The sequence below is a fragment of the Engraulis encrasicolus genome, chromosome 22, assembly GCF_034702125.1.
Source record: "Engraulis encrasicolus isolate BLACKSEA-1 chromosome 22, IST_EnEncr_1.0, whole genome shotgun sequence".
In the NCBI taxonomy this organism is placed as follows: Eukaryota; Metazoa; Chordata; class Actinopteri; order Clupeiformes; family Engraulidae; genus Engraulis; species Engraulis encrasicolus.
In genome coordinates this window covers 7,720,246-7,735,245 of record NC_085878.1, presented here as the reverse complement: position 1 = coordinate 7,735,245, position 15,000 = coordinate 7,720,246, and the positions used below count along the sequence as shown (strand labels likewise).

Sequence of the window (15,000 nt, the reverse complement as noted above, 5' to 3'; positions counted from 1 at the left end):
CCATCACCTTTGTATTTCCATCTGATCTCTGCTGTGTGAGACTGCCAAGAAAGTTAATTAATCGAGTCAATCTGCTCTGATCTCTCATTGTGCATACTTCACATCTGTAACCCTGGTTCTCTGAGGGAGATAAGTGAGACATCTCCTATGAGGTGCGCACTCTCAGTGAAGACCATAGAAGGCCGAAGCTCTATTCAATTATGCCGCTAGGCCAATGAGCTATGGCGTGAGCTACGACGTGGGCGCGCCTGCCAACAGTCAAGCTTGTTCTGCACAATGGCTCATGCTCATACTGAGTCAACCCCAATGGAAAGTAGGGTGTCCTGAGGAGATGTCTCATTCATCTCCCTCAGAGAACCAGGGTTACAGACGTAACATACAGTTCTCTTTCAGTGTATTCACTCGACATCTCCTTTGTGGTGTCTACAATCAGTCTAGATTGCTTGCCAGATCCAAAGCCCAGGTAAAACTCACCAGTGAGACTCCTTGCTCAGGACGGCGCCCATATCATCCTTTAGAGGGGGTTGCCAGCCGCGCCCAGAACTCTGTGTTCTAGTGGCAGCACAGTCACATCCAAATGACTGAAACGGATGTAGGTGGTAGGGTTGACCCTACCAGCCGCTCGACACATCTCCGAAACAAGAGCACCCTGAAAGAGGGCCCAGGATGTAGAGACTGTTTTAGTAGAATGAGCCCTCATATGAGCCGGAGCCTAGTGCGCCTTGGCCTCATATTCCAGGGCCATGGCTTGCACCAACCATTTGAAAAGCCTCTTTTTAGAGCAGGGGTGCCCAACCAGTCGATCGCGGGCTACCTGACGATCTCGAGTGGAGTGGCAGTCGATCGCGAGACGTGTAGTGTGACGGGAAAAATACTGTCTTTCAAAAGTAGGCTATGTAGCAAGCTGCTGGTACTATATTGGTTAGATAATTAGTCCCAGGGTAACACAGAATGAGGGGAAAGCAAGTGACCGTGAGGGTATTGAAGTTGGTTCATGTGTGCAAACATGTAACATTGGGTGAGTAACAGAACAAGAGCGCAACAATGCGTTATGACGTGGCGAGATGCGCGGAACTTCGTCCAAATCGCTAACTGCATGCATCATCGCTAACTGCGTTTACATGTGACCAACTAGGGTGTCCGAATTGTCCGTATTTTCTGGGACAGCCCCGCCCCTCAACTATTCAACCTACCATCCTGGTGCAGCACCCATCGCTCTATCGCTGACTCCCCGCCTCCGTGGAGCAAACAATCACGTCGGCATTCTAAAGTAGGCTGAAGGCAGGGGGCAGAGCTGCCATCTTACCTCAGACTAACTCAGCTGCTAACAACAGTTTTATGTTTTGGCAAGGATGTTCGCATTTCATTACACCTACCTCCTCACTCCAATAAATGAGTCATCACCATAACTTAACGTTGTAGACTATCAGAGATGGTATTTCCGTTACTGTTTATTATTATATCCCCGAAACGCGGAGCGTCGGGGATGTAATGGTTTTGCGTGCACCGCCGCGTCCGCCGCGTCCGCCGCGTCCGCGTCCGCCGCGTAAGGTCTTTCGTGTTAACGCGATAACTTTTGAACGGATGTTTGGATTTGTCCCAGATTTGGTGTGTGAATGCTCTAGGGCAGGTTCATGAACTGATTCGAGTTTGGAGGTCAACAATTTCAAGATGGCCGAATTCAAGATGGCCGAATTTTTGTTTGGTCCATAACTTCTGACCGGGTGGATGGATTTGTCCCAGATTTGGTGTGTGAATGTTCTAGGGTAGGTTCATGAACTGATTCGAGTTTGGAGGTCAACAATTTCAAGATGGCCGAATTCAAGATGGCCGAATTTTTGTTTGGCCCATTACTTCTGACCGTGTGGATGGATTTGTCCCAGATTTGGTGTGTGAATGCTCTAGGGTGGGTTCATGAACTGATTACAGTTTGGAGGTTAACACTTTCAAGATGGCGGAATTCAAGATGGCCGAATTTTTGTTTGGTCCATAACTTCTGACCGGGTGGATGGATTTGTCCCAGATTTGGTGTGTGAATGTTTTAGGGTAGGTTCATGAACTGATTCGATTTTGGAGGTCAACAATTTCAAGATGGCCGAATTCAAGATGGCCAAATTTTTGTTTGGCCCATTACTTCTGACCGGGTGGATGGATTTGTCCCAGATTTGGTGTGTGAATGCTCTAGGGTGGGTTCATGAACTGATTACAGTTTGGAGGTTAACACTTTCAAGATGGCCGAATTCAAGATGGCCGAATTTTTGTTTGGTCCATAACTTCTGACCGGGTGAATGGATTTGTCCCAGATTTGGTGTGTGAATGCTCTAGGGTGGGTTCATGAACTGATTAGAGTTTGGAGGTTAACACTTTCAAGATGGCCGAATTCAAGATGGCCGAATTTTTGTTTGGTCCATAACTTCTGACCGGGTGGATGGATTTGTCCCAGATTTGGTGTGTGAATGTTCTAGGGTAGGTTCGTGAACTGATTCGAGTTTGGAGGTCAACAATTTCAAGATGGCCGAATTCAAGATGGCCGAATTTTTGTTTGGCCCATTACTTCTGACCGGGTGGATGGATTTGTCCCAGATTTGGTGTGTGAATGCCAAGGGATTCGAGTTTGGAGGTCAACACTTTCAAAATGGTGGAATTTTTATTTGGCCCATAACTTCTGACTGGGTGGATTGATTTGCCCGGTAACTCCTTAATTTAATGGTTCACCATTTCAGTGAATCTACCATATCAGGTAGGCCTACAGTGTAATAACCAGTGTAACAATATTTAATACCATGTAATACTAGTGTAATACCAGTGTAAAAATAGGCAATACCAGGTACAGTGTAATAACCAGTGTAACAATATGTAATACCATGTAATACTAGTGTAATACCAGTGTACAAATATGCAATACCATGTAATACCACTTACACACAAATAGCCTACATGATACAGTACAATGTACATGATAAAGTACAAAATTGGTACATGGTGTCACACTGGTATGACGTGGTATTAAATATTGTTACACTGTTTATTACACTGTACCTAATGTGGTATATCCACTGTAATAGTGAACCATTAAAACAGTGTTACCATTTGCCCCATTTTTTCCTTCATTTTCACAATAGTCATTTGGTTTTAAGCCTCTGCACGTCATTGATCTATGTGTAGATATTAAATATATTTATTTTAGATTTTGTATTTATCATAAACGTTCATGAAAAGGTGGACGGGAGTGGTAGGAATGATTGGGGACTGGAAGCGTCGCGTTTCGGGGATATACCTTAAGCAGTCGAAGGCGAATGCACAGGCAGTCTAGTTCCTTCATGCTGTTTTGCTTATTTCGTTCACACTTGTAGTCCTGGCTTTACCGATGCAGGAACTGTGATTAGTTTGGTCGTTACTGTGGAAACAGTTGAACAATTTTGGTCCTAAAGTGAAAAGGGGAAGCGGCCAGGGCGAGTTTGAAGTCAGAATGTATTCGCGAAATTAAAGTTCCATGTCTCCCATGCTTCCGTTATGAGACACCCTTCATTAAAATGCTGTTCATGGCCGTTTGACTCGGTTTTAAAATGTCATCACTGTTTCAAATTGTAACCATATGTAGTAAGGTGGACCTTTTAATAATTATTACCCAAGGTAAGAATTACCATTTTAATAATATGCAGTTGCACGACTACGCCACTGGGGGGATTTTGCCACCCAGAGTATTGAATAGTAACAAAGGCACAAAAGGTTCGTTTTAGAAGGCACAGACAGAATGCAGGGTCACAGTTAATTCTCTTTTATTATTATTTCCCGTTCTTATAAAAATATATATTTAGTGTGTAAAAGGGTTCAGTAACCCACAAAGTTGGGATAGGATATGTACAAACAACAGCAAAGAAACAAATAAAATAAAACCACAAATTTCACACGATCACTGGTCCGTTATCCCATACTACCACAGAATGCCCATCCACCCCTTGAGCTTCGACTAAAATACAGAGCACCGTAATCACCCCAAATGCACAGCAAACAGGCTAGCTATAGTTATGGACACAGAGATCAACCCACACCGTTGAGATTGCAACCAATAACGCTATGGCACCAGGTGGGCACCTTACACTACACGACACTGCAACCAGGAAGCTCAGGGGAGCCGGGTTATCCAGGGAATGGGAGGAGACTGGGCACCAGTGTGGCAAACTACAATCAGAAAATAACAAACAAAACACAGATAACCAAAATACAGGACAGGGGGTTCGCTCGTTCAGGAGCACACTCAAAATCAAAACAAAAAGTGTAAACAGGCACGCAACCCCACTCACACAACCACTTCAATCGTTACGCACACATGAACACTCGGCGCATCTAATCTAATGCACGGCAGAGATAGCAATCAAATGGAGAAATGATTGTTAGGCTACCTACCCCGACCGTTGAGACACACATACACATCCAACCGCGGCAGGGGGGAAACCGCGACCACATTCAGTCCTTCACCTAGTAAGACAAGCAGTAAGAAACGTAGGCCTACAAATGCATTTAATATAGAGCAAAATCTAACATGGTGAAACACCAGGCTACATACCAGGGCACTCGACGCGAGTGGATCAAGCCAGCAATCCAGCTGGAGACTTCGTCAGTCTTAGCTCTTAAAGCCACGAGAAACCACTCGGGCAGTACTCGATACTCCACATGAACAACATAATTTCAGTGAAGCTCGAACTCCCAATTAAACATTAAAACACAGGCGAACCTGTCACAAACATGCCGGCCCCTTTGCAGTAGCTGGGCCCTCTTTTTAAAGAGATTTCGGCACTAACAATTGGCGCGTAAACGTCACCTGACGCGCTACCGCACCAGCAGACACCTGCCGTGCGTTAAAGGCACACAACCACATATCCAACATGCTACACATACAAACTCAGTATCATGTCGATATCCGTTCCTGACTTCAATCACTGTCCATCACTGATAAATAGGTGGGCGGAATGGGGGGACGGGCAGACACGACCGACTGTCAGTCTAGTTTGTGTCAATGACGTTGCTTCTCATCTCGAGACCAGAAGCACAAGGCGAGTACTGAAGGAAACACAAAAATTGGGACACACAGATGTCGTAAAACAGGTCGTAAAAATGGATCAAAGGGAGGTCCGCACATGGCCTCCAGTACTAAGGAGATATCACATGTGGGTACTGTCTGTTTCAGCATGGGGGTGTAAGCGCCTTGCACCTTTCATAAAGCAGCACACTAATGGGTTTCCGTGCCAATTCCCAAAAGCTAATATACTACATTACATTGCATTTGGCAGACACTTTATAACCAAAGCAACTTACAAACGAGTAAAGGACATAATCATAGCCAACATCACTGGCAGATACAAAGTGCACAGGAAATATACAGAACAACAAGTGAAAATGCAACTAAGGGTTAGTTAGCGTTTTGTAAAGCAGAGTAACACACACACACACACAGAGTAACACACACACATACACATAATGTCAGCTCATGGCAGCTCAGATTTTAGTCTAGTAGATAGTCACGAAAGAGGAGAGTCTGTACTGGCTTCTTGAAGGCTGCAAGAGACGTGCTTAGTCTTGCTGCCTCTGGGAGACCGTTCCACCCACAGACATCATATAGGAAGACTAGAAACGTCATCCGCGTTCCTGTCTATGAAAGTCGGAACGTCCGCGTATGGCGGCCATGTTAGCCCAGCCTGCTGGCTCAACCAGTTGCAGGGAGTTTTTGGTGATGCATACTCTTCAGATGGCCATAATTCCCTCAAATTTACGTCGATTTTCGAAAGGCTTGGTTTGTTATACAGTATTTAAAAAATCCAAACGTAAGTATTATGTTGATACTGCATAGTGATGAATATTCACATTATATTATATTATAACATTATATTATAATGTACATAGGCCTACAATCATGTATAATATAGTTTAGTAGGCTTATTGAAGTAATCAAAGATCCCAGAAACAAATGCACAAAGTATTCTTTTATATTTTCAGTAAAATAACAATTAAACGGTCCCATGTGTGCTACTTTCTGCTTTGGGTTCGACAGCTCCACCCTGTGTTCAAAATGAGTCATGACGCTTAGAATTAAGTTGTTGCGATGTAATCTGTCTTCCAGTACCTCATCTGTCGCCTTTAATTTGGTGCAAATGCGATTAACATATCCCTTCCATCAACGTAATGCACAACAACGGTTAAAATGTGTATTTGCTCTTGGTCCATCTCTATTTTTGGACTAATAAATAAGTGGGAAGCTCTCCTGTGCGTTTTACCTCAGTCTGCACTTAAGTTTTAAGGAGCCCTACCATTTATATACACGTGTCAATATTTCAGCGAAATAACAGCATACATATTTCAGCATCTCAACGTCTGAATTCCTCAGTTAACTTCAGGTGTAACGGAGGCTCTGTGGAGAGTTTAGGCTGCGCTAATATGGCCGACCTGTGCGGACGTGCTTGAAATAAGCGATGACGTATCTAGTCTTCCTATATGATGTCTGTGGTTCCACCACTTGGGTACCACAACAAAGAACAGTCTTGACTGGGAGTACCTAGAGCGACTGGATGGCAGAGCCAGACGGCTTGTGCTGGAGTAGCACAGTTTTCTTCCAGCTTTAGTAAGTCCTTCAAATAAACTGGGGGCGTTCCTGCGATGGTTTTGTGGCAAGGGTCAAGGCCTTGTGCTTGATCTGGGCACCGATTGGTAGCCAGTGCAACTCAATGAATAGAGGAGTAACATAGGTCCTTTTGGGTTGAATTAATACCAAACCTGCCGCTGGATTCTGGACCATCTTCAGTGGTTTTAGCACACAAGCAGGTAGACCTGTCATGAGTGAGTTGCAGTAATCAACGAGGGACAGGTCTGTGGCCTGAAACAGTTGTTGTGTAGAATATTGGGTCAGCACAGGTCTGATTGTCTGCATGTTGGACATCTGAAATCCACAAGTCCTGGTGACTGAGTTAATGTAGTTGTAGCATGACAGCTAGTTGTCAATCATGACGGCAAGGTCTTTGGGGTCACAATGGTGGAGCCCATCTTAAGACTGATGAGGGCAGTCATGGGTGAGCGGAGGGCAGTCATGGGTGAGCGGTTAGGGCATCAGACTTGCATCCCAGAGATTGCCGGTTCGACTCCCGACCCGCCAGGTTAGTGGGGGGAGGAATCAACCAGTGCTCTCCCCCATCCTCCTCCATGACTGAGGTACCCTGAGCATGGTACTGTCCCACCGCACTGCTCCCCATGGGGCGCCACTGAGGGCTGCCCCCTTGCACGGGTGAGGCATAAATGCAATTTTGTTGTGTGCAGTGTTCACTTGTGTGCTGTGGAGTGCTGTGTCACAATGACAATGGGAGTTGGAGTTTCCCAATGGGCTTTCACTTTCACGTTGTGGCTAGGTGCTGCTAAGTAGACTTAAATCGTTGTGAAAGCCTTACCTCTATCCAATAAGTCTTGTAAAAATGCCGTGGGTACGGAACATTGGAAAGCTATCTTGCCCAGTTGATCGCACCAGCGGTGGAAGACAGCCCACTTTAGGTCGTACAGAGATCTGGTAGACTGAGCCCTGGTTCCCTGGGTTGTCCTGATGACAATAGCCCCATACGACTTTGTTGCTGTCGACCAACATAGACGAAGCACATGAACGAGAACTTGTTGTCACGATGTGGGTGGTATTAAAAACAGTGCATTTAAAGTCGGCCACAAATATGCACGAGACGATGAACTCGAACCAGTTGGATCTATAAACACACCACATGTGAGGTGTGGGGGGACAGGTGTAGAGGAGGAGCTGAAGTGGGGAGCAGTGCAAAGTTATGTAGGGGTGTGAGACAAGACTCGTATACACATGTGAGTGAGTTGTTGAGCAACCAGTTCATGGGAGCGTGACCTCGGAGGCGGTCTGCAGAAATCTAACCATCATGCGAATTTATGAGCTAGAATGCATTGCTGTCTAAATGCGCATGTAGCCGTTGCGGTATCTCGAATGGCCATAATGTCCAGGAGCGCAGTAGCATTTAGATTTAGACATTCCCTCACTAAGCCCATAGGGGCAGATGCCTCTTCGGCAGGAGTGGCTTCCTCCTCACTGTCCAAATCAACACTTAGGTCGGCTAAAGCCGGGCATACACTGTGCGATATTTTGAGAAGGGTCCAGCTGCAGTAAAACAGTTCCACCCTTAATGCAAGCACGCCCATGGGCGTTCCCGGCATTTGCCGTATTGGCCAATCGTGAAGGGATACGGCATGATGTCATTTTCAAGGCCATTTCCGGATGAAGGCTCCATGTTTGTTACAAAGATATCCCGTGCAAATTGTTATCTTCCAGAGAAACGTTTCACTGAACATTCCACTGACATAATATTCTCAACAATTTATGGAAGAAAGTGAGATAAATCACACGTTTTCTAATCCCAATATGTCTTTTGCTTTGTCTTCCCGTACCTCGGACATTGTAGCCCACTGTTTAGGAGTCGTGTCGCTATGCACAAATTTGTCATAGCAACGTATCAGGTCGCCAAAATGTCAACACGACGACGTTGACATTACCTTACCTAGCCGTGTGTATCGAGGTCACTGTTAACACTGTGTAGGCTATATGATTAAACATCCTTTCCAGGATATTAATAACACACCCGGAAAAATAATAACAATTTAAAAAACCCTTTTGTCGAGGTTGCTCACTTGGTAAGACATGATATAGGCTACTTAGAAAAGTTTGAAACGATGTAAAACATCAGCAACACATTCCCGACTTTTTAAAGTAATGAGTGTCACCTCACCACATTTATGTGGCAATGTGGTCAGCTTGGAAAGAGCAGATATTAATGAAAAAAATATATGAAATAGTATTTGAAATAGCAATAGGCTATTTGTTTGTTTTATTGGAGAAAAACGATTTCTTCATTACCATAGGCCTACCATACTCCTAGCCTGGGAACTCCCACACTGCCTTTAGTTCTACACAATCGTTTGATTTGATCTGAAAGACACTTCACTTGTGATTAGGTCTGGTGTTAACCAGGCAACCATACTCCATGTCTGTCTATGATTTAGGAGTGACCACACTATTGAAGCTTACCTCTTTATCCAGGAGAGGTTCCAGATTGGCCTGTCTTAATTCAAAGGCCATCAGAAAACAGAGAAAATGTTCCCTACCATTGTAACCAGTGTTTGTGCGTACATAATCAGGACCGCTGACAGCTTTGGCTGTGCCCAGGACAAAGTCATCTGAAAGGGCCCCCCACTCAATACATAGACTACATACAATGTAATGAGGACCCATTCCTGGACCCCTCGTCTCACTGGGCCCAGGTCAACGGACCCCTTTGTCCCCCCTGTCAGCTTCCCTGCATGTAGGCCACATACATTGCTGAAAGAAGTGAACGAGACAGGAATGAAATGTGAAAATGTATTTCTGTTTACTTTTACACTATGAAGTGTGAACGGTCACCTCCTTCTCCTCATATTCAGAGTGCATAAAACAGCACTCAACTGTGTGGTCTGTTGATAGCCTGAATAGTACAGTAGATTAGACTCCATTTTTTGACAAAAATCTATGGAGGGTTAACACAAAGTTTGAAATTGTGTTTGACCAGTCGCCAATGTGCAGTTTAACTAATAACTAAAAATAATGCATTGACATGAAATACAGACTGATACATTCAATAAATACAGTCACACAGAGACACAAACAGTGTGCAATAAGAAGAGTAACATACTGATGGACAATAAATACACAAACACAGTGGACACACACACACACACACACACACACACACACACACACGGCAGGAGGAGATAATACAGGTGATGTGAAGATGCTGTATATAAGGTGCAATGAGTAAAGTGTAAGTGGCATGGTGAAAGAAGTGTTCATGGAATATTCTCCAGTGTCCTTGGAATATTCATGTGGTTTTCTTCAGAACGTTGAGACTGATGGCTTGTGGAAAGAAGCCGTTTCCCAGTGTGCTTGTGCGGCACCGCATGCCGGGCTAGCGCTTCCCTGATGGTAGGAGGGAGAACAGTCTGTATGCTGGATGAGTTGTGTCTTTATGATGTTCATTGCCCTCTTGGAACAGTGTGAAGTGTACAGATCCTGAATGGCTGGTAGGGGTGATCTTATGAGCTTTTCTGCCGAGCTCACCACACTCTCCGTACTGCCTTCTAGTCTTCAGCTTGACGGCTGCCATGCCAGACAGAGAGGCTGCTGGTCAGGATGCTCTCAATGACACCCCTGTAGAAGGTGGTGAGTGCCGATGTGGGGCGGTCGGCTCTTCTCTCATCCTTCGCAGGAAGTGGAGTAGTGTCTGTGCCTTTTTGAGATGGTGGAGCCATGTGGTGCAGTTGGCAGCGGAGGAGCGGCACAGTGGTTGGTGCTGGGTTGATCAGGTTCAGAACCAAAAGTTGCTGGTGTCATCAGCCCTCCCTCTGAAAACTGGCTCCGTGCCTGTCAAAAAAAAGGCATGCTAATGTTATGAATGAAAATAAAGACAAAAACAAGCACCCCCTATCTACCTACAGAAAGACATGACCATGTGCATATGCTTGTGCACACGCCCCCCCACACACTGCTACTGTCTTAAAGTGTGGCACGCAGGCACGCACGCACGCAGGCAGGCACGCACACAGGCACGCACGCAGGCCTATTCTCCCCCCTTTGCCTCAAGTCAAGTGTGCATTTTAGAGGTTGGCCTCACCTGCACATGTGTGAAGAGCAGGGAGATGGGAGGTTGAGGATGACGAGGCAGGGCAGGAGGTTCTCCTTGTGAGCTGCCCTGGTCCTGATGCTGATTGCCCATCACCATGCTGTGGCTCATCAAACCCATTACTGGCATATCGATGCTGAACAGGAACGACTGCTTCCATCTGCACACATGCATGCACACACACACACACACACACGAGAGGGTATACATAGAATACACTACATAAAAATCACACCCATCATTTTAATGCAGAACACCAGGCTGAAGAGATACAGAGCTTCTGGCCTGTACAGGGGTCATTACTACTGTGCCAGTGTTTTGTATTATCCTCTATACACAAGTTCTGCTATAAATAAACACAGCACATGAAGGAATTACTGTATTGGTCTAGTGCAGAACAAAACAGATTCAGTGATTTACTCACCACTGTGTGCAAGTTTCTGTGTTCAGCTCAGGTGGAAGCCTCCATCACAACATGTTGGTACTGACATCAACCATCTTTCAGAAAACTGGCTGCCTGTCAGAAATAGCAAAATTATGTTACCACAACAAGGTAGTATCTTAAAGATACCCTTAACTAAAGGCAGACGGACACACACTGCCACTGTCTTGGTTCTAGGACACACACACGCCCTTTAAGGGTCACATGTATAATGACCGGGTTCTCACTCACTCGCACACTTCTTTTCTCCTACTTTTGCCTCAGACAATGCAGTGAGTTTAAAAAAATTGGCCTTACCTGCACATGTGTGAAGGGCAGGAAGAGAGGTTGAGGATGGAGCTGCCAGTCAGGAGGTCCAGAGCTGTCCTGGTCCATCACCATCATGTGGATCATCAACCCCAACTTCTTATATCTGCGTGCACACATTTTCTCTCTCTCTCTCTCACACACACACACACACACACTTGGAGAGATACAGGTTATATGGCACATCAGGAGGCAGGGGTATTGTTGCGCTCTAGATGTTTAGAAATAAGTAGGTGCATGGACCCAAAAAGTAGACTTCAATGTGGGAGCACACTAAAGACACTAAGGTCAAGTCACTACTCTCTGATGGCAGCAACCTGAAACGTCTGCTCTAATCTGCTCTGAGAATTGTTAAAAAAAAAAAAAAAAAAAATCTGCTTGTGCTTGACATTTAGTGTGTGAACCTGCTCCCACATTGAACTATATGGCACATTTAAAATCAGACCCAATGACAAGTCAAGTCAAGTCGGTTTTATTTTCAATTTCTTTACATGCACTGGTCAAGAATTGAAATTACGTTTAACACCAGGTTGAACAAATATGACACCTCCGACTTTCAGTGCTATTCTATACATCTTTGCCTCAAAGAAACACAACTGATAGCTCAGATGATGAAACAGACGTGCACAACACAGCACAGGAAGAAACTACTGTATAAACACCTTTCTTTTGGCCCAGTGCTTACCGGTAATTTGTTTAAGGGTAAATACAGCATCATTTCGTGATAGCTCGTGGTACAACAAAACACCCGCGAGTCATTTGAAAGGGATGTCAAAACTATACGTGTATTCAAACGAGTAACAAACCACGAAACTGTTATTAATACGGAGATCATTTCGTGATCACTTTGTGGCGAACTTTATGATATTTAAGCAAGCACACAATCCGATAACCATTCGAAAGACCGTCAAAACGTTTATGAATTAACTTTTCATAGTAGGCCTAGTTAACTTTTATTCTAGTCTGGCTAGCCCTTAATATCATTCATCTCACCCTTGTCACATTAACGTCTTACCTTACACATAACAATGTACTCCATCCACATTTACCTCGCTCGTATTGTCGTAACAAGATTCTGAGATGTGCTGCCTTTGTCCATTCTGACCAGGCTGGCTAGCTAGCTACCAGGTTGGAATACTAGTTCTACTGTCAATGGAAATACTGTAATAAACTAGCACAGATTTCCCAGGCAGTGAAGCCTGTAGTCGGGTATGAAGGGCAACAGATGTTCATATTTGGGAACCAAAGGCAGTTTCCTGCTTAACATATGCAGTGAAGTAGTCACAAGAATGGTAATTACACAGGAATAATAGTTGCTTTGTCTGCCCATAACTTAGTGCTGTACATTATGACCACTACACACACAACATCTGAAACAAATACGAAGGGCGGCCTGTTAGCTTGCCTTGAAGCTAAAACACATTAGCCAAAACCGCTAGTTGGTGGGGGTCGTGGGCCGAGGTGGTTAAATGTTCGCCCTCCGACTGAAAGTCAACTAGTAAAGTAGCCGTTATGTATATTCATGCATTTATACTGAAATCTTACCGACAGTTGAGTGATCGCTGCAGCGAAATCCATCCAGTGAGTCGTTTTAAAAAGTCCCGTGCGGCGCCTGTGTTGTCATTCGGTAGCATGTCGTGACTTCAGAAAGTTGAACAGCCAAAGGGGCGTTACTGTGAGGGCGGTCTAGTAAGGGGGAATGGGCGTAGCGGTATTAGCTGGACAAGACGCAGCTGGACCATATTGGATACTTTCACTAGTGGGTCTTAAGCTTCTGCTCACACTGCACGATGGAATTCCACTGTTTAAAAGTTCACAACTCACGACTTGCGTCCTCCAGGCTTGTACGAAATTCAGAATTTCTGAATTAAATTCAATTCAGGAAGTGGAATTGAATTTGAATTGAATTGACTCCACCCCTACAGGATGTTGAATTGAACTGAATTTGAATTACAGGAAACGGAATTCAAAATGGAATTGAAACTCACTGCAATTCAGGAAGTGGATGAACATGCAACTTTTGTGTTTTCAAAATAGTAAAATACAACAATAACAGTGTAACTAAGTACAATAGCATTAACAAAAATATATTAAACCCAACAGGTGACCTAAGGGGGGTATAATTCACTCTTCCCACACACCTTGCAGTGCCGGGAATAGACACATACTTATAAATATACAGCACCATCTAGTGTTCTTATTTTGTCATTACTTTGAGTTTCTTTTACCACCACCCAGGGATGGGCAAAGACACAACTAAATGTATTTCAAAATACAATGCAAAATACCCAGCTCTAAGATGTTACAAATACGATCCAAAATACATAACAGTAAATGTATCAATAATCAAAATACTGTATTTTGCATGTTCAAATACACAACATCTGCCCTGACTTAAGTTAATGAGTCCGGCTATTTGGTGTAGCGGTTAGAGCCCCAGCCTTGCATGCCAGAAGTTCAAGATTCAAGTCTCAGCAAGGAAAACTCAACTTCCCTTCACTACTCAATGACTTGTATGGCATGACAAAAAATAACAATTCAATTCACTTACACAATAAAAGTTAGGCATACTTTAAACCACACAAACTCCTGTGTAACCATCATTTCCAGTCATTGAACAAACAATAATGTTAAGTTCTTGTAATTATGGAGAAGGCAATTTAAAAAATGGGCTACTTGGCACAACTAGCATTTAAAAAATGGTAAAGATATATCAAGGTCTGTATGTGAGTTCAATAAAAAAGAAAGTGTATCTTGTAAATTATGTCCACGTTTCTTGCAAAGCGTCACTAATGCACCATTTGTGGCCTTAGAGCGCCATCTTGTGGATGATGCATTGTGCAGCATTAGTAATGATCACGGTTGCACCCTTGGTGCTTAGCATGGCAATTTCAATTATTGATATTTTAGAGTGGCGTTTTTTGATCCAACAGTATATATTCAATAATTCAGAATTTTGAGGCTGGTTATTCGTTAGTAACTCGTAGTCAGGTAATCACCTGCCAATGTTACCTGGGAATTGAACTGTCAACTGAACTGAATTGAACTGTCTTTGGAGTCCTTCACCCCTTTCCCAGACAAACACTTCTACATTCCAATATAGCTACAAGCATCACTTACATACTATTTGATCCGTGTTCCTACTATGTAATTGCATTGTTCAGGAGAAAGTAGGCTATTGTATTTTCTCTTATTTTGAAAATTCAAAATACAGGGGGGAAAGTATTTTGATACAAACTTCAAATACTTGACTGACTTACTGACATGAAATACAAAATTCAAAATACTATGTTCTATTTCGAAATGTATTTTAATTGAAGTATTCGAGATACTGACCATCCCTGCCACCACCTAGTGTCAGTATTATGTCATTGCTTTGAATTTCTTAGAATTTAAATTCTGTGAAATTCAGTTTCCTGCCATTCCAATTCGAATTGCAATTCCATTTCCTGTTTGGAATTTCAATTCAATTCATATTGAAATTCAAGAATTGAATTTGAATTTTGGGGTCATTCTCAATTCAATTCGGAATTTCGTACAAGCCTGGCG

General features: G+C 43.8%; 1 long non-coding RNA gene across 2 annotated transcripts; it reads right to left on the bottom strand.

Annotated features, from left to right (window-relative positions):
* Positions 1-9,392: 9,392 nt before the first annotated feature.
* LOC134438899 (uncharacterized) lies at positions 9,393-13,023 on the bottom strand. 2 transcript variants are annotated; one of them, XR_010032683.1, is made up of 5 exons: positions 12,997-13,023; positions 11,443-11,557; positions 11,128-11,220; positions 10,695-10,863; positions 9,393-10,444 (listed from the first exon to the last, which is right to left on the bottom strand). It is a non-coding gene; the product is annotated as an uncharacterized LOC134438899 (long non-coding RNA). The 2 variants fall into 2 exon arrangements; XR_010032682.1 differs by lacking the exon at positions 12,997-13,023 and having other exon boundaries at positions 11,443-12,119.
* Between the last annotated feature and the right edge of the window lie 1,977 nt (positions 13,024-15,000).